General features: G+C 46.2%; 1 pseudogene; it reads left to right on the forward strand.

Annotated features, from left to right (window-relative positions):
• The window catches only part of LOC138520341 (inosine-5'-monophosphate dehydrogenase 1-like), a 56,433-nt pseudogene extending 40,305 nt beyond the window's left edge, over window positions 1–16,128 (forward strand).
• The last annotated feature ends 8,734 nt before the right edge of the window (window positions 16,129–24,862 follow it).

The following is a 24,862-nucleotide window of genomic DNA, read 5'->3' on the forward strand; positions in this document are numbered from 1 at the left end:
GTGTCAAGGGCCTTGGTCATAGAGTTGTTAAAGACCTCCACTAGGAGGTTGGGGTATGTGTCACTGGCGGGGTCATTAATGGTGGGGAGGAGGTGAGGTAGTAGTTTGTATGCTGCAATATCCTTCTTACGTCTGGTTAGGATTGGGGGTGCCATGGCAATAGTTTTAGGACTGTGAAGTTCTAGGGTGGAGGAGAAGCTGATTAGGTAGTGGTCAGTCCATGATTGCGGGGCAATATTGATGATAGAGATATTACAGTTCAGATCGGCCACCCAGTCGAGGGTCCTTCCTTTGATATGGGTGGGGATAAGAACTTTTTGTGTGAGGCCATGATCCGCCAATATGGCTGCTACTGATTGGGCATGTTTATTTTCGTGGTCATTGAAGCCCAGATTGAAGTCTCCCATCAATGGGATCTGTGAAGAATCTTTCACGTTAGTGGCCAGAAAGCTAGATAAGTCCTCCTCGAAGGTTCCCAATAGACCCGGGGGCTCTATATACCAGATGAATGGTTAACGTACGGTTGCTGGATATGGGTAGTTTGGCTGTGAGTACCTTGTATGATTGGCATGAGGGTGGGGTAGCGCTGCTGATGGCCAGGTTCGTTTTGGAGATAATGGCTAGGCCGCCTCCTCTGGCATTATGTCTGTCTGCGCTAAGTATATGGTAACTATCTGGGATAGCTAACATGAGGGCAGGGCCTGCTGCGTCATTAAGCCAGGATTGGGTTATCGCTAGAATGTCAAGGTTCCCATTGGATAGAGTATCTGCAATTTCAGTGGCATGTGCCACGAGGGATCTAGCATTATTGAGAGCTCCAGATATAGTCGAGGTGCTGCTTGGTTTATGGGGTGGGAGAGTGTTTTACTTTGGGTAGGTTAATTCTTGTGTGGGTTTTAGTAGAGGGGGCATGCGCAGAGTTAGGGTTTTTATGCCTAGCCTCATGCTCTGGCCTAGTCGTCAGTTCCTGTGCTCGAGTGGTGGCGTTAGGTTTAGGGTGTTTTTTTTGGGTGGAATTACTATTAGTCTTAGGCTCATATAATCGGGGCAGTCTTGACCTTAGTCTGTTATTTCTATCCTGTGGTGGGCATGATGAGATCTTAATGAGGGCCATTATAGAGTAGAGGCAGAGTAAGAATAGGAGTAGCTGGTTCAGCTGGGTCTTACTTGTGTTCATGGTTTCTTCGGGCCAGTGTGTTTAGATTAGTTGCAGTAGATAGGGGGCAATCCTGATAGTCCTAGTCAGTAGGTAAAGATGTGATAGGGTAATGCTTAGTGCGGCCAGGTCCTGCAATAATAGGCTAGTACAGCCTTACCTATGGTCCTCGATAAAAGACTAGTTAACCATTGTATGTGGTCCTATAATAATAGGCTACTTCAGCATTAATGGGGCAGTTCACAGATAGGCTTTCCTATTATCCAATATATGTGGGGCAATGCACAAGTAGGCTAAACCAGCATAAGCAGGCAGTTCACAAATAGGCTGGTACAACGTGTGTACGGCAATTCACAAGATCGGCTATTACAACATAGAAGGGGTGATTAACAATGCAATACGGGAAGGGCTGATCCAACATGTGAAGTCATTGTGCAGCAACTGGCATCAATTCAGACACAGTAAGCAGCTAGGAGCAAAACACTTTATCAGCAGTAGACTAGTTTGGGGTCGGTGCATAAGGCAAATGAGGACATGCAGTATATCAACAGCAGACTGATTAGGGCCAATAGAATTGGGCAGTTGAAGTCAGTGAATCAGCAGTAAGTTAATCTTCAACAATTAGTAGGGGGCAGATAATAACGGCAATTTATCAGCAGTATGCTTAAGTGGCTTAGTAAAGGCAACTAATGCTTGCAAGTGACAGGATAAGATTGATATAATGCAGGGTACATGGTGGCTAAAATGTGTAAAGCATGTTATGGCAAACTGAGAGCGAAAACACATAGGAATGAAACGGCGGTTGCCGACTTTTAATGGCAGCGAGTGCTACGGTTACTAGACTATAAGGCAATTAAATGCATAATAGCAGCGGAGGCTAGGTCGACATATGTTAAAGCATTTCAAACCCAAAGAATAGGGCAGTGAAATGCAGCTTAATGGACCCAGGGCCAGTTCAGCATATGTTGAAGCACTACATGACAAGATATGAGGGAGGGAAATGCAATGTAACATCGGGGCCTGTGCAGCATAAATTCAAACAAGTCACGTCAAGAGCAATCACAGTGGTCGAAGTGTAAGAAAAGAAGTAGTGGAGCTATGTTCCCTGCTATCCTGCCCCGCTCCTCACAAACCCCATTGCCCTGCCCCCTCTCACACACAATACAACCCCCAAACACGTTGGCTTGCTTTTTATGGGAATGTTCAGTGCAGTGCCCTGAAAGTGCAAGTTTCAACCTCTTCCTACACTGTTATTTTAAAACGAAACCGTTCCAGAACGGTTTTTTTTTTAAATAACAGTATAGGAGCTGTAAAACTTAATTAAAAAAAGTAGAGGAGCACCGCTCCCGCTCACTTCGACCACTGGATAATCACGTCGGCATATTGCAATAGTTGTAAAAATAATACAGGCAGTAATTGTGTAACTCGATGGGGTACTTGAGTGCAATAATGAGGCGGGAAGCAAAGGTTAAACAAGTCACGGCGTGCACTTGCTGGGTGGTGAGACGTAGTTGTGCCCAATGATGCTGGTGAGCTAAAACGGGGAATAAAGATGAAGAAGTTGTGCGGCTCGTTTGCAGGTGGACAAACCCAATAAGTAGATCACGTAGGGCGATGTGCTGACAATAACGGCGCCAACAAGTACTGAAACGGACAAGGCAGGAGCGCGCAGCTCATATGGTGCATCTATTATGACCAAGGGCTGGCGAACGTACAGGAAGATGCAGTGCCAAATTGTGAATGGAAGCTGACTGTAACAGGCACCTGGCTTTGTACAGTTAGAGACAAGTTTGGTACGTTGCTGACTTGTGGGTGTTGCAAGTGGAAATAAATCAGGCAGGCGTACAGAGGTTCAGAGGCTTACCCAGTGATAAGTAGAGGGTCCAGTGGGGGCTGGCAGAGTTCTACTGGCATTCAAGGACCGGGGATGCAGTGTTCAAGGTCCTGGCTCCGTCGGCCCCAGTCAGGCTCACGACAGGGGGGATGTGCCTTAGTAGGTGTGCCTTTGTGGGTGGGCTGGCGTTCGCCTGCCGGGGAGGGATAGGCTCTCAAGTAGAGCTGCAGGCCAATCAGATCACGATGCAGGTCACAGAAGGAAGTCAAGACAAGGCAATATGTACGTAATGGCGAGCAGCCATGCACCTTGTGGCAAACAATGAGGCTAGCACAGTAATGGGAATTCAAAGTAATCTCCTTATAGTGGAACGGTGCAAAAGATAGGTTACAGGCGTCGGGCGCACATAAAATGAATTGTGAAGTAGGTTTAGCAATTTTATCGGGGTACCGCAAGGTGAAGGCTGCGATGAGGAGTGAGCAGCATAATAAGCTCCAAGGCATACCTTTGGTCTGGATAATGCCCCAAGGACTCCTCCAGGGCGGCGGGCACTGCTCCAGCAGTGAGAGAGGGCTCCTGCTCCTCCTGGGATATGCTCACAATGCAGGACAGGCTCACATGTTTATTAAACTGTATGCCTAATCTAAACCTAAATCTAATGAAAAATTTGGCAGTCCTAGTGGCTTTGTGTCAAATAAAAGGGCCTATGCTAAGAAACCTATTTCCAAACCTTACAACTAATACTAAAGAGTATGGGATAGTTTTCAAGAAATAAGTGTTCACAAATAATATGTCGGAATGCGGTAGCCTGGGTCTTCCTTCCCCATGTTTAAAGCACAGGGTAAGGTGGGATCGTGGAGGACAGCACACTCTCGAGCTCTCCCGGCACGAGATGACAGTTCTGTTTCAGATATCAGGGCCGTCGATGGCCAAGTTTTGTTTCTCTTGAAAGTCTCTTGCCTTCGAGGGCCTGGTGTATTCAACAAACAAACTAATAGCTCTGCTTCATATATGCGTTCGGTGATGGCTTCATCCCTGGGTCCCCCTCTTCCGGGCGCAAAACTCTTTCGACTCTCGTGCAACAAAAAGAAAGTTTCTATTTAAAGTCTCTTGTCCTCGAGGACTTGATGTCTTCAATATAACAAAAACAAAAGTTCCTTCAACAAATGAGTTTGTTTTCCTTGTTTTACTTGGGGTGATGATTCTTCAATCTCGAATATTTCAATCTCGAATCTTTCAGCCTCCCTCCGCCGGATTCACTATGGCTCTTCTGGTTTTCACAGATCTTAATGTCTTTTTAAACATTTCTCGATGGGCATCCCTCTGACGGGTTCACATTTGTCAACACACTGTCTCTCTGGACCTTAGACTTCACCCCTCTTTATTGGCATCCCTCCGCCAGGTTCACTCATGCCTTTTCATACTTCCTTTTACTTTCAAGCTTTGCAGGATTCACCTCCCTTGCTTTCTCTCGCTACAGGATTCACTTCGCTTTCTTTCTTAACAGTTTGTAGGTCAAAGACTCAACTGGACAGGGATTTTGCTAGAGCTCCTGTATGACCATTTTGACCTATCTTGGCGGCCTTCTGGTATCTAGTTTCCATCGATATGGGGTTTGACCAGAGTCGTTCGACTGAGCACCAATGTGGTGCCTGTTCCCTCTGCAGCTGGTCTTGTCCTTAACAATGTTATATTTCACTTGAACTTCTTTCAACTTGCCACTTTGCGACTTTCATTCAACACAGCCGGTTCTTATTGGTTCTCCCTTCGACTCACCGGCTGTGATGAACCGCTAGGCTTTCCTTCTATCTGGAGTCAAGGGGGTTACCACGGTTGCAAGAATCTCCCTTGTTCCTGCTTCTCGGCATAGACTTGCCCATGTCCATTGACATCTGCTGCAAAACACTAGGCCTATTGATTGTGCTCTTACGCTCTCTTGCAGGTTCTGCGGGCCTGGGACGAAAAGGGCAAGGTCACTTCTCTCCTCGTCACCCTCTTGATTCCTGCCACCTTTCTCCGCCGTGCCTGGTTCTCTGTCTCGTCGTGCATTCTGCTGTGCTCGTCCTGTACTCTCTTGCTCCACCTTTTATCCCTGTGGGAAAGGGAAAGGACCGTCAGGTGCGTGTGATTCTGGTCAATTGCCTGACTTTGCCTGACCCTTGTATTGGGACACGTCGGGTAAACGGCTCTGGTGTTAGTCCATTGTATTTCGTATTGTTTGAAAGTGTTCTTGTCAGAAAAGGGGGGGGGGCGTGTTTTTGGATGTCCTACATGAGAGGATGGGGAAAATGGGTTGAAGGTAGGGGAATACGGCGTCTCACCCGTCACTGTCCCACTCCCGAGGTCCCCCCATCCAGGTGATCCTCCTTCACTTTTCCACCCCCAGGAACTGGATCCAATAGCGATGGTGGTGTCCTGGCCACCTGTATGACAGATCCCTGGGGTTTAGTCAGGGAGACACCTTTAGGTTTCTCAACACTGTACAGAGGATTTTGCAAGACCCCTGTATGGCCACTTTGACCTTTTTCTCTGTTGCTTTCCCAAGGCCTCTTGGTATCAGTAGTTTCAACAAAAGTGGGATCAACCAGTCTCTCGAATGAGCACCTGTATGGTGCTAGCCCCTCTGCAGCTGATTTTCCCTTAATGTTAACAGTTCCTTGAACTTCCCTTAATTTGCCATCTGTGACTTTCGTTCAACACAGTTCTGTTTCTTATCGCTCTCCCCTCATCAGTTGGGATGAACAGCTTGGCTTTTCTTGTCGCTGGAGTCAAGGACGGTACCACGGCAGCAGACTTCTCCCCATGGCCTGCTTATCCATGTCGAGGGCTCTGCGTATCGTTGATGCCTGCTGCAACATACGGTAGCTATTGTTTGCGGTCTTTTGATTCCTCCCAGGGAGGTTTTGCGGGTCTGGGTCGTTTCTCTCCTTGTAGCCCTTTCGGTTCTCGCCGCCTTTCTACTCCTCTTGAATTGCTGTACTGGGATAGCTTTCTCGTTGTGCGTTCTGCCTTGCTCGTAGTGTGCTCTCATGCCCCACCTTTTATCCCTGTGGGGAAGGGAAAGGGCTGTCAGGTGTGTGTGTGTGATTCTGGTCAATTGCCTGACTTTGCCTGACCTTTGTGTTGGGACAACTCAGGTAAACAGCTCTGGTGTTAATCCGTTGTCTGTTGTGGTATGCAAAAGTGTTCGTGTCGGAAAAGGGGCGAAGGGATGGGGGTAGTATTTTTGAGCATCCCAAGTGGTAGGATGGGGAAAAGCTGTCAGAAGAAGGAGGATACTGCGTCTCACCCATCAGTGTCCCATTTCCACTCCCCGAGGACCCCCCATCCGGGTGTTCCTCTCTCACCACTGGTCCACCCCCAGGAACTGGATCCAATAGCGATGGCCGTGTCGTGGCCACCTGGATGACAGATCCCTGGGGACTGGTCAGGGAGACACCTTCAGGTTTCTCACAGCCCACACCAATCAGATTGACTATTCTTCATCTAGCGGATCTAGTTGCCTCTAATTAAAATGTGCAGACCCGTCCCTGGTTTCTAAGCAATAATCTGCTAATTTGTTTTCATGGGCAGATGCCAGCTTGTTGCATTATTTGGTGAGAATTATTTTAGTGGTTTGGTCTCTAGGTGAAGGCAACATTTGTTCTTGGGAACTTTGATTGGGAATATATTGAATGGAAAATCCAAGTTGAGGCAACCTCCCCCTATAATTTAGCATACATGGAAATATTTTTTAATATCCTTAGTAATAATGTCTGTTTTCTTTTGAAAGTTTTATGAAGATTCATAGAACGGTGCTACCATTTTGAACACCAAAATAAAGTCTTATTACTATGGCAAGTCCAATTTAAACAGAACTACAATATATATCAATGTAAGCGCCAGTTACTCTGACGCAGGTTCTAGCCCTACTGTCATCATGCTATTGTCTTCTTTTATTTTTATGTATCCCTGTCTGTCTTCCTCTCCATTTAATCTGCCACTCTTGCTTTCACTCCTCTTTTGCCACTAACTTTTATGTTCCTGTGTCCCCCTGTTTTAAGCTTCAGTTCTACAGATGGAACCGGTCTTCTCACCCGTTTCCCCTGCTCTCACCTCTATGGTCTCCTTCCCTCGTTAGTCCCCCCACATAGATCTATGAATTTGGATATTACAGTTGGTGGCGGCTTGCTCCTCCAGTGTCCCTCTGTTCACAATTCTTGCATCTCCGTTCTAACTCTATTTTGTCTTTATTTCCCCCTCCGAAGCATGGAATGAATGTAATTTGCCCCATCTCACTCGCCAGATCACTTTGAGTGATGGTACCCGGGAAAGAAGGCAAGATCTCTCAACCTGAAAGTCCTCTGGGAAAGCTGTCTCTTTTACGCTGTTTGAAACATTTCACACCCCCAAATTAATGTACCCAATGACAGATTTGCTTTTTTTTATCTGTGCATTTCTGAATTATTCTTGAGCATGGCTCACTTGAAGAGTTATGGTGTAGTACGCGAAAAGGACCAAATACGCACCTAATACTACATCTGAGGAAAATCAAAATTAAAGGTCTGTGTGCTGTGAACAGCGGTTTCTGCTTCTAGTCTAGTATTTTCCCTTAGGCAGATGTCCAACTTCCAGTCCTCATAGACCCCCCTCTAAATATGGTGGCTGTCACAAAGGAGGATAACAGAATGAATGAGACCAAAATGTGAGTTTCTTCACACAGTTAGACAAATGGAATGCATATAAGGGGAGATAATGAAACACAATCCCTCCAGGCAACAAGATGGAAGACCAAAAAACGTTAGGCTCCCTGCACCCTAGTGTTACCCTGCTTTATTCCATCTATTGGCAACCAGCTGACCCAGATATCCTAAAAGTAAGGAACACCCCTGAAGTTTGTTGTACCTGTGGTAGTGTTCTTGTCTCCAGATCCTGGGTTTTTGGTATGGTCATAGCCTCGTGTCCCCCCCCTCCTTGTTCTGTCTCATGAGGGGTTGTTGAATTCCAATTGGATCTAGGATGTTCTCTACAGAACATAAGATGGGGGAAAAATGGCAGAGTAGGTGAAACAGTACAGTGCCCTTGAAGGCCCTGTGGTGCCCGGTCCAAAAAAAAAAAAAATAGGATCCTCTCTAGAAAGCAAGGTACCTGGGGAATTCTCATCCAGGACGGGGTCCACAAAGTCAGTCACAGTCTCTTGGAATTAGTGTCCCAGCACACCTCTTTGTGAGGTCCAGGCTTCCAGTTCCTTGGTCATACCTTGCTGTCTATACCTTGGTTGCATTACCTTCTGGGACTTTCGTATCGCCACCAGCAATGTCTGGGCTACTAGTGTCCTCAGTGGTCCATTGCTTTCAATAATGGGCATATGCATAGTTCCTGCTTCTGCACTAGGGGTCACTGATGCTAAGTTGCCCTGCATGAGACAACTTACGTAGGGTTCTTCCATATAGGATTCGCCCAACCTGGATGATAGCTCTAAAGATTTCTGGTTCTACTGCTGGCATTCTCAGTTCCACCCTGGCCTGAGCCATATAACCCTCTCAGTCTGGTCTTACTCTTATAATATCCTGTTTACTCTGCTTATTTTAGGAAATATAGTACACCTGACACCCGCAACAGTTAAAGGGAATTACTGCCCTGTCTTGCTTACCCACCTTCTTTATCAAACTTTGTCTGACCCATGCCAGTTTCTCGTCCAGGGTCTTACATGAATAGCCTACACCTGCCTGGAGTTTCAGCTTGGTATCTTGTGCACCGTGGTTCTTGAATCAATCGCAATCTGTATACTGGCCTAGCTTCCAGGTGACCATGTTCGTGTAACCACCACAGATCTTGCTTTGCTATTCTTGCTTCTACTACTCCTCCTTTTTCTGCTCTTTGCTCACTGTCATCTCCAAACACAGGAGCGTTGGAGATGCTGGTGGCGTAGCTGAATGTTCCATCATGCTATTCCCGACCTATGTTTAATGGCCTAGTGTTTCTAAGATGGCCACCGCCTTGTACATCTACATGGTCAGCTTCTCACTTGGGGCTTTGCATGCCTTCTTTTCTGTTTCAGGTTAGACGCTACTGGGTTTACTCCTTCGTTTCTTTCTAGATGATCGTATATTGGACGCCTGCCTTATCCAGCTTCTACTCCTCCTTCTGTCCTCCCACAGGTACCGCTCACTCTTCTGTTCCCCCCTTTCATCTTACCTTCTTAGCGTTCCTTTCTGTTCACTTGCCTTCTTGACTGCTGCTGGCTGACTCCTCCTGCAGTTCTCTCATCAGCTCCAGCCAGCCTATGCCTCATTGCTCTCCCGTTCTAGAGCTTGGGACTATAAAGGTTACCTTTTGGGAGACTGCTGACCAAGGATTCATTGTGGCACATCTTGGATACACCACCACATCCATTCAGGGTTTTTCATGCCCTAAGCCTTTTTCCCTGTTGGGGTTGGCTTCCCGGAGTCCTTTTTGCTGGGCTGGTTCCCCAACCAAGCAAAGTGGCCTCCGGTAGAGACCGCCCTTATCTCTTCAATTAAAAGGAAAAGGCTTGCAGTCCGACGGGAGAAGTGTTGGCTTCGAAAGGGAACTCCCGAAGATTCAAGTGAGGATTTCGAGGAAGAAGGGCAGCATTCTGAGGGGAGTCTTCAAGGTTTTGAGAGCTTGCAACGCCGCAACACAACAATGGCTAGCCTGGAGCAGCACCAGGTACTGGTGGCAGCCATTCAAGGGCTCACAGTAGATGTACAGAACCTTAGATCAGAAAATGTCACTTTAAGACAACTAGTTGCTGCACGAGAGGACCAGACAGGGGATTTACCACCTTAAGGCTAACCATTTGGAAAATATGACGGCGCACCCAGTAAATTGAAAGAATTTCTTGATGCTTGTCTTATCTACTACACCTTTAGCCCCAAATCCTATGAATCTGACCGTGCAAGTGGAGTTTTTGATTTCCAATCTGATGTGTAACGCCTTGGCTTGGACTACTCCCATGGTAACCTTGGCATATCCTGCTTTAATCGATTACAACCACTTTGTCTAACTTTTCAAGGAGCGCTTTGAGAGACCTGAGGTACTCTATACTCGCTTCGAAAAACCTGCTAGACGTAAGACAAGGATCATCTGATGTACAAAGCTATGTCTCCATATTTCAGAGGATGGCTTCTGAGGCTGGCTGGCCTGAAACAGCACCACAGACTATTTTTCAGATAGGTCTTCAGGAGGACCTTAAAGACGAACTGGCCAGTATAGCATGCCGGCCACCTTTCAGGAACTGGTTTTCCTTTCTCTTCAGATCGAATACCGCCTAGCAGAACGAAGATCTTGTGATGCTGGAAATGCATTGGAGGGACAGGGCCTCCATGTCCTCATCCTGCAGTCCTTTTATCATGTGTGTTCTGTGTTATTTTCTGCACAGGAGTCCATATGGGAGTCACTCAAGAAGGATCCGTCGACGACCCGACGTTGAACTCTGCTAAACCAGGTACATTGGGGGTAAGCCAGGAAACCTCCGTGAACCTAATACCCACCAACTATCCGGGGTAAAACACAACATCGCCAGAGTTCTGTAACCACCCCGTCCCTTTGCGCCACGCACATATTACTTATGGTAAAAGGAGTACTTGCGGTAAGAGGAGACACAGCAAAACCCCTACGCGTAATCTGTCTTTTAGTGCGCGTTGAGGGTTGCCATGGCGACACTGGTGTCCTCTTTCTCAACTTCCGCATGCGCGCTTACGGCGGAGTCACGTGTGACAGATCAGGTGATCCGTTCTCTTCATAAACCCTGCCCATGCTCAGTATCCTTGCTTCTGAATTTACTTTGCAGTCCATATTGTCCTACGTGTGTATTTTTGACTCTACGGTTCGCTTGAAATTAAGCTACATTTATTGGATCTACTACTCGTCTCCTTGACTATTACTGACCTTTGGAAAGCGACCTCGGAGCGTCCCTCGACCTGTGTTTGTTGTCTGCATTTGTCCACGCTTCAACCCGTGCAGTTACCGACCCGGAATTTCTTCACGGACCGCACTTGTTTACTGTTTTTTTTTTTTTTACTTTTGCCAAACAAATCAACGGGATACTGCTGTCTACGGAATACAACTCTCCATGGCATTCAATGCTGAATCCCCACTAGAGACTTAATTCAAGCCCTTTTAGGCGTCCTCTTGCCGACGGTTGTTAGGGGGAGCATCACTTTCCACGTCATTCTACAGAAAGAACACTTCAAGACTAGTGCTCGGACTAGAGAATCCCATTGTGAGCACATAAGGCACCCTCGTGCTGGCGGTTGTTAGGGGGATCATCTCCAGCAGCCACTCTTGGAACTTTACGACTTGTCACGTGTTCTGGACTAGTACCGAGGGTAAGACTTTCAATTAGTTTATACTAGTTTCTTATTCAGTTGCACTATCTGTGAGGGTAGTATTATTCTGACACTTAACTTATCCTCTGCTTATAGGATACGCCTACGCTTACTCTTTGTTCAGGAACAGGAATCCAGATTTACCGGATTAAGGGAGAAATCCTGTTGACACACAAGTTAGTACCTATCCTATAGACTTGCAAAGGTGACTTTTGTAAATCTGGTGTGATATTGTGTTTTTCTTTTTGCAGTCAGTGGTGTTCCTATGGCGTCCATCCTTCTTTTGGTCAATTGATCTTTCAGGCTGTCTTTTTGAACACCCGAGAGGTACATTGGCAGAAAGAATTTGTCGACTACACAACGGGTTCAACTGCCAGGAGGTTACTGCTTGGTTCATACGGCTGTGTCTGACAGGGTAGTAGAACCTTTTTAAAGGGAACCAAGACTATATTGAACAATATATGGACTGTGCTTGTTAAATTGCATTATTTACAGGTTGCCCAGGTGGGGGGATCCTCACAGAGAACTGTGCCTAGCAGTAGGGGCCCAGTATTCTGCCAATTGTTTAACCAACTTGTTTTCCTCCTCAAGTCTATTATTGGTTCACATTATTAATTGATTTGTATGTCATTTGAAACTGTCTACAGTTGATGCCTTTTAATTGTGGTACCATACAGAGACTGTATATTTTTATCATTTTAGAATTGCCTGAGCACAAAGTGTGTTATTGTATGTGCACATAATCAAAGCCTTATTTATATAAAGAACTGTGTGTTTCACTAACAAAGTGTGTGGACTTTCCTTTGTGGGTGTTTGGGGACTACACTGTACTTAAGAACCAGCCTCCATCACCTCCTGACAGCTTAAGCCTTGATTGCTCGTCCATTGCTACCCTATAAAGAATCTTGGCTGGGGTGCTCTGTGCTTCTACTCTGCCATATAGAGGGCAAGAGTACAGATAACCAGTCTTTACGGATCTGAAAGGAAGAAGACAAGGGGCCTTCAGGTCCTGCCTCTGACTGCTCCCTTTCAGGCAGAAGGTAACTCAGCTGATGAACCGATGTAGGTTGGGGCAGCAAACTCCAGTCGAGCGCAAGAAGAGAGGAGACCAAGGTCTATGCATGTATTGCGATTCTAATAAACATCTCCTACGGAACTGTCCTGAAGTACCTGCACTCTGTCAGGGAAATAGACAACCCCGACCTTAAACAAGGCTAATGACCGGGAGGGAATAAAAAGTTCCTGTAACAACACCCAGAAAGGAAGCAAACCTGGGGACAATCGTCTCATGGTGTTTCGTATTTCTTTAACCTTTGCAAACAGACCTTCCATTGAAGTCCATGTCATGCTGGACTGTGGAACAGCCAGGAATTTTATGGACACAGCCTAGGCAGAGGAAAGAGACATAACTAGGCAAGACAAGAAGGATCCTGTACCACTTGAAGGGGTGGACGGCTCACCCTTGAAATCCGGTCCCATTACTCAAGGTACTCGCCCGATTCTTATGTCTATGTTTCACCACGCAGAGGACATCTCATTTGAACTGCTCACTTTCCGGTGATCTTGGGCATCCCTTGGTTACGCAAGCATAATCCTACCATTGACTCGACCTTGAATATTATCCAGTTTCAGTCCCAGTACTGCTCTTACTCCTGCCTCTAGAAAGCTAACGATAGCTTGCAGTAAGGGTCTTTTGTAACCTTGTCATCATCTGTGCTACACTCCATTCCGCCTCACTATCGGAACGTTCAAGATGTCTTCGAGGATGTCACTCCTAGAGAATTTCCGCCACACCGTCCGGAAGACTGTTCCATTGATGTACTACCTGATACCATCGTACCTTTTGGCAGAATGTTTCCCTTGTTCTTACCAGAGAAGAATATTTTTACTGCAATCTCCAACATGGGTTAATATGTGAATGCAAGTCTGCCGCAGGAGCCTCGTCGTTCTTCCTCCCTAAGAAAGACTCGAAAGAGCTCAGACCCTGCATCGATTATCCCGGATTGAACAGCTTGACCATCCGAGATTGGTATCCCATACCGCTTTTCTAAAGCATATTCTAGAAGCCGTCCAGGGTGCCAAGCCGTTTACCAAACTTGACCTTAGAGGGCCTATCATCTCCTGCGCATCAGACAGGGGGATGAATGGAAGACTGCATTTAGGACACCCCTGCGTCATTATGAATATCAAGTGATGCCATTCGGGTTAGTTAGACATAGGCTCTAAGCTGTGGTTATCTACCAAGTACCTACCCCTATGGATACGCCCTGCTAACTTCTATCCCCGGTACATCGGCTCTGTTGAAATTAAGACCAAGATAAATCTGGTTGCTTATGGACTTCAACTACCAGAAAGCTTATGAAGCATCTATCCTGTTTTGAATTCCTCCTTACTAAAGCCTTGTCTCCAGGATCCCTATTCACGTAAAAGGAAACACCATGGGCCAAGGAAATGAACCAGAAGAATATGAAGTCTCTCGGCTCATTGACTCCCGTTTATAAACATGGAAGACTGCAATACCTGGTTCACTGGAAGGGTAATTCAGATGTGAAGAGGACTTGGGAACCAATGCATAACATCCATGCACCCCGCTTGATCCAACAATTCCACAGGCGTTGCCCAGCAAAACGTGGAAGACCCCATATCAAGAGAGGGTATACTGTCATGTTCCTACACTGGCGTGTTGGGAGATGCTGGCTCCTTAGATGAATGTTCCATCACGCTATTTTCGACGTATTTGTAATGGTCTAGTGTTTTTTTAAGATGCCTGCCGCCTTGTACATCTACGGGGTCAACTTCTCACTTGGCACTTGCAACCCTTGTTTTCTGTTTCGGGTTAGACGCTGCCGAGTTTACTCCTTCGTTTCCTCCTGGGTGATCGTATATTGGACGCCTGCCTTATCCAGCTTCTACTCCTCCTTCTGTCCTCCCACAGGTACTGCTCATCCTTCTGTTTCCCCCTCTTTCATGATGCCTTCCTAGCATTCCTTTCTGCTCGCTTGCTTTCTTGACTGCTGCTGGCTGACTCCTTCTGCAGTTCTCATCAGCTCTAGACAGCCTATGCCTCATTGCTCTCCCGTTCTAGAGCTTGGGAACTATAAAAGTTACCTTTTGGGAGACTGCTGACCAAGGATTCTTTGTGGCCATCTTGGATACACGGTCACATCCATTCAGGGTTTTCTTATGCCCTAAGGCTTTTTCCCTGTTGGATTGGCTTCCCCGAGTCCCTTCTGCTTGGCTTGTTCCCCAACCAAGCAAAGCGTTCTCCGGCGGAGACTGCCCTTATCTCTTCAATAAAAAGAAAAAGGCTTGCAGTCCAAATCGAAGAAAGAAGAAGGCTTGACTTTGAAAGGGAACTCCCGAAAGATTCAGGTGAGAAGTTGAGGAAGAAGGGCCACATTCCGAGGGGAGTATTCAAGGTTTTGAGACCCACTCTCTCTGCACACTGGAACACCATCCTCTTCAATGTTGTTGATATTGGGGTGATTGGAGCAATAGAGCCTGTGAATTGGTGTACTCCTGAGTTCCAGGCCAATGAGGTCCGCAAAGCCAAGGAATTTGAGCAAGGTTTCATCACAGACCCAGTGGTAATGAGCCCTATGCACACAGTGGGAGATGTCTTTGAAGCAAAAAACAGCCATGGGTTTTCAGGTATCCCTATCACAGAAACTGGAAAGATGGGGAGCAAACTTGTCAGCATTGTTACTTCAAGAGATATTGACTTCTTAAAGGAGAAGGATTGCACAAAATACCTGAGTGAGGTAATGACGAAGCGCAATGACTTGTTGCTCTTTCTGGTGTCACACTGAAAGAAGCAAAAGAAATCCTTCAACACAGCAAAAAAGGAAAGCTCCCCATTATGAATGACAGTGACGAACTGATTGCCATCATTACCTGGACTGACCTGAAAAAGAACGGTGACTTTCCACTTGATTCAAAGGACGCCCGGAAGCAGTTGCTCTGTGGCGCAGCCATCGGTACCCGGGAAGGCGACAAGTATTGTCTTGACTTGCTGGTGCAGGCTGGTGTGCATGTGGTCATTTTGGACTAATCTCGGGGAAATTCAGTGTATCAGATTAACATGATCCATTACATGAAACAGAAATTCCCTGAGCTGCAGGTGGTTGGCGGGAATGTAGTGACTGCTGCACAGACCAAAAATCTGATTGATGCAGGTGTGGATGCCCTCCGTGTGGGGATGGGTTGCGGATCCATTTGCAACACGCAAGAAGTTATGGCATGTGGCAGGCCCCAAGGCACAGCGGTATATAAAGTGGCAGAGTATGCACAAAGGTTTGGCGTCCCTGTTATTGCTTATGGGATTCAGACAGTCGGCCATTTAGTCAAAGCGCTGGTCCTCGGTGCCTCAACAGTAATGATAGGCTCACTGCTGGTAGCTACCACTGAGGCTCCAGGAGACTATTTCTTCTCAAAGGGAGCAAGGCTAAAGAAATACAGAGGGATGGGATCACTCGATGCCATGGAAAAGAGCATCAGCAGCCAAAAAGGATACTTCAGTGAAGGAAATAAGGTCAGAGTGGCACAAGGTGTCTCTGGATTTATTCAAGATAAGGGCTCAATCCAGAAGTTTGCCCCTTACCTGATAGCAGGTATACAGCACGGCTGCCAAGACATTGGTGCCAAGAGTCTCTCCATCTTACGCTCCATGATGTACTCCGGAGAGCTGAAGGTGGAAAAAAGGACCATGGCGGCGCAGGTAGAAGGAGGTGTCCACGGTCTCCATTCTTATGAGAAGCGGCTATACTGAACCAGGGGACAGAGCAAGCTACTGAGGATCTCCAAACATTCCCCGATCAAACGCACCTGACAGTTTCATGAAAGCACCCTCCTTTGATGAAGCCTGTCCGAACAATGTTTACTGACTCACAATGTGAATGGACTTGCACTAAGCATCACAGATGTGCTTGCGCAACAAAAGAGACGCTTGTGATCCTTTGACTCAACTAAATACTGCCATTGTTCTCTCGCCCTTCGTTATTGTAATGATCCAAAAGTAGCATATCAAAGTATGTATTTACTTTTTTAATTTGGGTGTATATAGGACCATAATCAGTTTGTGTTTTGCAATGAATCCGCTTCCGGACCAATTGCTTTGGATAAATGAGGAAAAAGATGCCCTTTTAGGGCATGGATGTTTGTAACCACGTAACTGTAAAAACAGTTGAATCGATTTGAAAAAAACTTTTTTTTTTTTTAAAAGGTTCACGTTAAATCAATAAAAACGTAGTCTACACACATCAGAAATAATCAAGTTCAGGTTATAACATAAACTTTATTAATAGATGATAAATATTAAATTCAAATTGCACTGTAACCTTAACTCACCCATACACTTAAAAACATACAGTATTACCATACAATTATCACAATTTCACACATAAAAGTAGTAATTCTATAAGATTTGAAACTTTCAAAAGTACATTGAATGCAGACCTATATGTTAAAGTATAAATATTTTTGTAATACAAAATCACTACATAAGAACCTTAAAATTTAATATACACAAGCATAATTCCTCGCAAAACCTGTAATAAAAAAATACGTAGAATATTTAAAAAAATAAATCTACAGTAACAAACTATACATACGCATTCACATGTCTTCCTTTACATATGCAACAATATCAATTGACAGGGTACATGTCATCATTGTAAAATCATATATTAAACAATCAATATAACATTATATAAAGAAAACATACACTAAACTAATGACGCATTGAAGTATACAGTAAAAGCTTAGTAGCATGTACATCTCCAAATAACAGTTAATACACATGTATTGTCATTACACTGTGCATAGAAAATGCAAACATGTAATGTGTGCTAAATTAAATTTAGTAAATAATGCAAACTGTAAATACTAACAAAAGAAGCATAATAATACACATTAAAAACATAAACAGTTGAACATTTGTATTAAAAACAAATAGTCACACAATGCATTACATTCCCTATAAAGTAATTTAGTGCAAAAACAAAATATTGTAAAACAAAAACACGATGAGTTAAGGTTACCATGATATATTTTAATATAATATTGTTTTAATTTATCACGTTTTATTACGTTCCCTTTTTTGTGTTGGTTTGATCTGAACTCCTCTGTACTTTTCCCCCAAAATAATATGTATATATATCTCTATATTAGTCCTATGGCAGTGGTCTGCAACCTGTGGCTCACCAGATGCATTGGACTGTGACTCCCATGTTCCCTCACTATTGACTATGCTTCATAGGGCTGATGGGATTTCTACTCTAAAACATCAGGAGAGCCACAGGCTGCAGACCCCCTGTCCTATGGTGACAATTGTTTATGCTAATAAGCAGCTAAAGCTGTGCTTTCAGCTCACTGTGCTTTTATGTAAGGAATCTTTACATGTTTGACCAAAATAATACAAATAGGGAATGAAAATCATCGTAACTCTTGGTTTCTCTGCCTCCTGGGATTCATGCTTCTGTGGTCGGACTATCATAGCCAGCCTCTCAGACCTGCTTTTCTTCAGAGGTTTACAGTCTTTCTTTGTTGTGGTTTGACGAGTTCTCTCAATCGTCTTTCACAGTTTCCATAGCAGATTTTTAAAAGTCCAGAGACCTTGAATCTCAGCATGTCACAAACTTGGGTAACTGGCATGTATGGAGAAGGTGGAAATTCAGCCGCCTTTAGATTGTGCCATCAGGTTGTTTTCACAACGTATGCGATGGTCTAGTGGTTTTCAACATGGCTGCCGCCGAGTTCTATTTACTATCCTTTACTCGGCGGCTCGGCACGTTGCAACTTCCTGGATTTCTCCTTGTTGCTAGCGCTCCATATCATTTCCCTTGGCAGTGTTCTGCCCGTGCTTCAGCTTACCATTTTTACTCTCCCTCTCTCCGAATTTTGTCTTCCTTCCCGCTCCTCGCTTAGTAGCCTGTCTTCCCCTTGTCTTCTGTCTTGGTCTCCGTACCTTTTTTCTTTTTCCCCTTTTTTGTCTGGCTCTTGTCTCTTCGGTTTTATTTTGTTAAGGATAAGCCTTCCTCTCTCGCACCTTTATAGTTTTCCATTTTGGCATATTACTATTTGTTGTTGGTTTCGCACCCCTTTAACTACTCACGGCCATTCAGCGAAGACCTTCTTTGCGCCATCCAAGGCAGCCAGGTTACCGGCCTTCTTTGTATTCTACTTACCGGCTCATCAACAGTGACTATCTGTTTTTTTTTTATGCCATAGGCTTTTTCCCCTACAACACTCCGGCTGTTGCGGAGAGGAGTCACCCGAGATTCCCTGGTCTTGAATCACAGTGGCTTAAAGAAAGCAGACTCTCGGCGAAACCGAAGAAAGAGGCTGGATTATTAGTCAACTACTTCAGGTGAGGAGGAAGGGGAAGAAGGGGTACTCCAAATTCTGAGTGAAGTTGAGGATATTACCGACAATCCTGATACAGCATAAATTCTGGGGAATCGCCTTTGTCCCTTGCTTTCTCTCTAGCCTCCTCTCTGTTCTTTTCAGTGACTTACATGGGATTTGGATTAGGTGGGCCTCTGGCGATTGCCAAAGCTACGAAGGAGAGTTCCCTCAAATCCCTGGAACTTGAGAGGCCTGCCCCTTGCGTCTCTGATTCTGCTGAACCTCCACTTGTTCCTCCTCTCACCACTAATACCTGTCCCAAGCCAACTGGGCCTCCTGCATCTTTCCTGTTTTGCCTGACTTTCTAACTTCCTAGTTTTTCCTTAGAGGGTACTGTTTCTCATTCCTTCTCTACCCAGATGTTATTAGAAGACAGTACTGTTCGATTGGGTAATAGTAGTAATGTATGTAAATATGTCCTATGTAATGCGCTTCCTTGGTACTACTCATCTCCAAATTACCTCCACCTTCAGGCAGTATCTCAATGATCTTGTTTCCCGCTCTTACAAATATCAGATTCTTTACCACAAGACATATGCAGGGCTTTGTTTCCAGTTCTTTTCTACTAACTCCCTAGTTGTCTTCTTCACCAATCTCAGCCTTTCTATCACCAGTTTTCTCCTTTGTATCACTATGATTGAATGCCTCTGGGTCACCAACCCCCTTTCTGGGACCACTAACACCCTTTTTAAGGCCACTGTCCCCATCCTTTGGGTAGCTGAACACCATCTCAATGTTGCTAACCATCTTTGCTATGAACCCATTCTTCTCCCCATTTGGAGTCTACATTCCTTCTCACTCTCACACTGCTCCTTCTCTCCCTCTGCTCTCCAGTCTTTCTTCCAATCTTCTCTGTATGCTGTCCATACTTGCCAGGCTCCTCTCTGCTTCTACCTGTAGATCCAATGAACACATTTTTTGTTCTAATCTTCTCACACTAAGCATCTGGCTGCTCTCTCCAAACTCCCACTGCATTCCACAACCTCCTTCTCCAAAAAACCTACTCTGATTGACTGGGGCCTGAGTTTTTTTTAAAAAGCTGTTCCCCTCGCCGGAATTGCACTCTTTTTGAGTGTCTGCGCTTGTGTCCTGGAATTGGTACAGGGCTGGGATGGTCTACTTTTCCTGAACTTACTTTAGACTCCTAAGGGCCTGCACAAACCTTAATCTGGCCTGGGCCTCCATCCACTTCCCCCTTCCCGTCACCACATGGCACTGCTTGAGAAGTGCAGAGATCTCCTGCTTCCACAAAATGTTAAAGCTGCTAGCGTGCCACTGGTAAATCTCTCGACAGTCTCTCTAACCCTCCTGCATGTAAAAAGAATTCTGGTTCTCTGTAAAAGTAATTGATTCATTTTACTTTATGTATGTATACTCAGCAATAAGCAGACTAAACCACATCTGTGCACAGATGGGCTGAACATCATATAACAGGGATAAATAAAAAATGTATACCAGCTAAATGAACAGGTATGCTTTCAAGGCTTTTTGAAAAGAAAGCAGTCTCTCATATTAGTGGAGATATAAGGGAAGACAATTCCACAGGTGATGACCAGGAATTAAAAAATGGCTGCCCTCTCTGGTTTTGCTTCTACTCCAGAGAACAATTGGCAAATAACCCCTTAAGTGCTAATGGCGAGTACATGAATCCTGAATTCACATAAGAAATCATTGAAGGCTCTGCCCTCTACTGCAAATTACGATATTGAAAAACCAAACAAAATAGTTTAAATCCGGTTGAGTCATGCTGCAACTATTTAGCTATGATTGGCACATAACAGAACATGGTGAAATCCCGCTTCTCTTCAAAATCTATTGTTCAGAGGCATCTATTGTTCAGAGGCATCTAGATGTCAAGTTCCAGAGTTGGGCCGCCACTTTTCCCTGCAAATCTCCATTGACCACAGACAACTGGACAGTTATTCAACCTACAGTCAACTGCAGCCCCCCTAAGGCTGGGAGGATAGTTTTGCACTGCACCATCCACACAGAGCTGCAGACAAACAAAACACAAGCTAAGACCATAGAAAAGGGCACAAAACCCAATTATAAACCATGGCCCTCATTACAACCCCAGCAGTAACCGTGCTGGTAAAAACGGCAGGCTGCTGCTGGAGTTGTTTTTTTATGGCGCCTGGCTTTAGGGAATCACTGGGGCAATACAGCCCCGGCGGTCCAAGAAGCCAGGCACCAGAAAATGTTACTCACCATTCCCATTTGAGTCCCATAGGACTCAATGGGGAGGACGGAAGCACCGGCACTGTGCGCAACAGTGCCGGTGCTTCCGTCAAAAAGTCTGCTGGCGGATGCCATTCTGCCCGCCAGGGGCAGACCTGGCGTTCGAAACGGGACCCACCAGCAGACTTGGAGTTTGCCAGTTCGGTAACAACGGTGCCGGTAGACTACCGGCACCGTTGTTACCGGACCGGCAGGGTCGTAATGACCCCCCATGAATCCAAACTATAGCTTGCAATTGAAGGTACAAACAATTCATAGTCTAGGGTGTGAGCAACCTGAGGGTTCTTTTCCCCCTGGATCCTCTTCTCAAGTGGCCAGGTAAAGGCCATTGTTCTTGGATTCTGACCCTGCAGGTGGAGCACGGGGAGGATTACCTGGGTGGAGCGAACTTGGAGAGTGGGGAGAGGACGCCTTTGGGTGAGATATGGCATCCCCCTTTCCCTTTTCACTCTGAACCCTCCATCAATCCTTTGCAGGCTGCTGCCAACCCTTTCCCTTTTCTTCCTTTCAAACCGTCCCTCAGAAACATCACCTCAACACTGAGACCAGGAAGAGAATGAACTAGGAAGACACATCCTCATTTGAAGGCGACAAACACATGTCAGCCCCCTTTTAATAATACAGACACATGTCAGCCTTCTTTTGTACAGACAAACACCTCTCAACCGCAGTTGTATACTGGGACGAGGAGGAGGACAAAACGAGTAAGACAGAACTACCGTTCTGATGATGAGCGGTCTAGTCTTTCCTGGAATCATTATGGTGGCATGCACTTTAAAACCTGACCTCTGTGAATGAAGTCCGCTTTTGAGGCAGGATCAGCTGTAGAGGCAGTTTGAGCCGAGTACACCAAAGCAGCAGCTGGGGAAGCAACTCCTGAGCCGTTGCGTGGCATGTGTAACGCTCGAGACCTGTTGCCGAATGCAGAGTTTATGCAGCAGGAAGCAATGCTAAGGAAAGTGGGAGGCCGGTAGCAGGTTGCATGTGGAAGGCCGGTGTGACCAAGCGAAGTGGTGACCGATATCATGGGCTGCTGGCAGAGCATTGTCAGGGAGCAATGCCACTGAGTACCTTTGGGAGAGGCGCAAGGTTCCTCTTGAGCAAGCGAGAACCCAGAGCGGCAGAAACCTCGCAACTCCGTAAGCTCTGACTGGTGGGGATGGGGAAGCACCGGGTTGGCAGGCGGAGAGGCATTGTACATTGATGATTTGGATACCGACCTAAGATACGTTTTTCAGAGTACTTTGTGAATACCGGAACAAGTACTTTTGAATGCGAAACAAACCCGAAAACCATTTCAAGTACTTTTAAATGTGTAAACAAGTACTTTTGAACACCAAACAAACTGAAAGGTAAAATAAGCATGTTTGAATGCCGAACAGAGTAAAGGCAAGTGTAGAGCACTCATGAATGGAGTGAAAGAAAGGTGGTGCATGTGATAGATAACATGGAATGTATTGAATGAAATACAAGTACTGGCAAAGTCAAAGCATACCAAGAAGGGTATAAGATAAGAATACAAGTATTGAACAAAGTTAAGAGTCGAAGGGACTACAGGTTAAAAAAGGAAACCTGTGTTTACAAGAATCACAAGACTACAGAAAATCATAACAAAGTTTCTGAGGCTTGTGGAATCTGCTTAGATGACATGCTGTGCATAGGCTGACATCTAGTGGAAGCTGCGGAGTATTACAGTTTGTTTTTCAAAACTGGAAAATGGGCGTCGACACAGGGCATGCCAGTAATACTATCCCTAGTGTGACGTCCACTGTACCCATGATTCCTCACGCGCCTAGGACCCTCAGATTGTTTTTTTCCACCATGCTGGTCGGAAGCACTGAGCGGAGTTCCCTGACTTAGTCAGATTTTGCAAATATTGTTATATATTTCCCCGTTTATTCCACCTATACGTCAAGTCTCCGAACATCGACACTCGACGCCGGATCGGAGAAAAGTCAACCGTCGAACTACAGCGACGGATTTGGGCCTCGGAAGGCCTCTGTCCTCGGCCCGGGCCTCGGAAGTCCTCTGGACTCGGCCCTGCAAGTAGGGAGAGTGGGGGGTGGCACATATCCTACACTCTGATTAATATAGCTACATTACTTATATTCCTACACTCCCAGCCCGCTGCCACAGGGTGCGTATGGAGGGTATCCCTTTTCAATTTTGCCCCAAGTACAACCGCAGGTATCCTTGGGTTGACAGACACGCCACGTGTAACCTCTGCTTGCTGAGGGACCACCCCGAGGCGAATGGCAGAGCGTGCAGTCGGTTCAAACCGAAGACCCTTAAGGACCGTTCGACAAAGCGTTGGGCCCACCATGCCAGGCGACAAGAGGCCATGGCCGCGGAGGGTGCCTTCAGCGATGGCAGCGACGCCGTACTTTCGGACGGCGAGGGCAATGTGGCGTCGATGGACAGCCAAGCGCAAGTCCCCGACCTCGGAAGGTTGTCCGGCAGGGCAGCTATGGGGAAGACACCCAGCGACACGAGCGCTACCCACACCACTTCCAGCAAACAAAGGTCCAACCGAGACTCGACGCGCACGTTGAGTTCTCGGAAAGAGGCACGTAGAGAACGGTCCACCGAGTCAGTGTCCTCTGGGCGTTCGCGTTCGAGATCGTCTCATGACACCAGGCAACCCTCCCCTGTTGCTAAGAGTGCCTCGCTCCCCTTAGTGACTGAGGTTCGGTCGTCGGAGGACGACGCCGACCTCTACCCGCAGGCCGCACTCCAGGAGTCGGCATCTGCAGGCAGCGCGAAGGCTGCTACCGAATCCCTTACACTCTCGAGAGACAGGGACTCTACTCCCGAATCTCGGTGCCAGGCATCGAAAAGCTCTGATAGGGCCCAAAAATCGGGGAAACACTCTTCCAATCGCGGGGAGGGGGGAAAACAACGAAGTAAGCAGTCCCAGCCTAGTTCCACTCCTAAACTACATTCTACTCCACCTAAACAGACAGACAAGTCTCAGTCTCTGGTCCCTAATACCCCTGTTCAAACCAGTAGGTCTAGTTGGGATAAAACAGGGAAAGCACTCCAGAATAGTTATTCCCAGTTCAAGGGAATGGTCCAGTGATGACATAGACAGAGTAATGTCAAGGATGTCATCATTGGCAGATTTCTACGCCAAAAACCTGGAACACTTTCTCTCTTATACCCCAGAAGGGTCAACTCACTCAGGCTCTAAGGATCCTATACTTCCAAGTAAGAAGTCCCGGGGTGAAGCACCAACTCAGTCTTCAGACCCCTTCTATATACAGCCCTATTCTCAGTATCAGGAAGATCCATCCTTTGGGGAGGATCCAGACGTGGGCATGTTCGAAGAACAAACTGGGACGGGCTATTATGGGGATGATGAGGACCAAGAGGAGGAGGACGACCCAGATACATACAGGGTAGATTCCCCGGTAGAGAAAGAGCCAGCGGTTACCGGCTCCCCTGTCGACAACCAGCCTCTCCTAAATGAGGTCCTGTCCAGAGCGGCACAGCACTTCCACATTGACACCCAAGGTGCTCAGGAAGAGAGGGACTTTGCAGAGGAATTGGTGGGAGAAAGGAGACCTGTTACTCAGGCCATCCCTATCCTTACGTCAATACAAAGGAAGATAGACCCATCCCTTGTTAACCCCAATCTCAGTAGGGCAGTAAACCCCCAAATTGAAAAGCTTTTCAGGGCAGCCCAATCTGACCTACTGTACATAAGGGGACATCTCAAACCGGACTCCCTGGTTGTTACAAACACCCATAAGAGGGCGGGAACACCCTTGTCATCGTCCGAAGCTCCCCCCGACAAGGAGAGCAAGAAGATTTATGGCTTGGGCAGGAAAGTAGCCTCCACTTCCGCCTACCAGGCAAGGATTGCCAACTCCACCACCCTGCTGGCTAGTTACAACT

The sequence above is a fragment of the Ambystoma mexicanum genome, chromosome 13 (assembly GCF_040938575.1).
Source record: "Ambystoma mexicanum isolate Mex_15411 chromosome 13, UKY_AmexF1_1, whole genome shotgun sequence".
In the NCBI taxonomy this organism is placed as follows: domain Eukaryota; kingdom Metazoa; phylum Chordata; class Amphibia; order Caudata; family Ambystomatidae; genus Ambystoma; species Ambystoma mexicanum.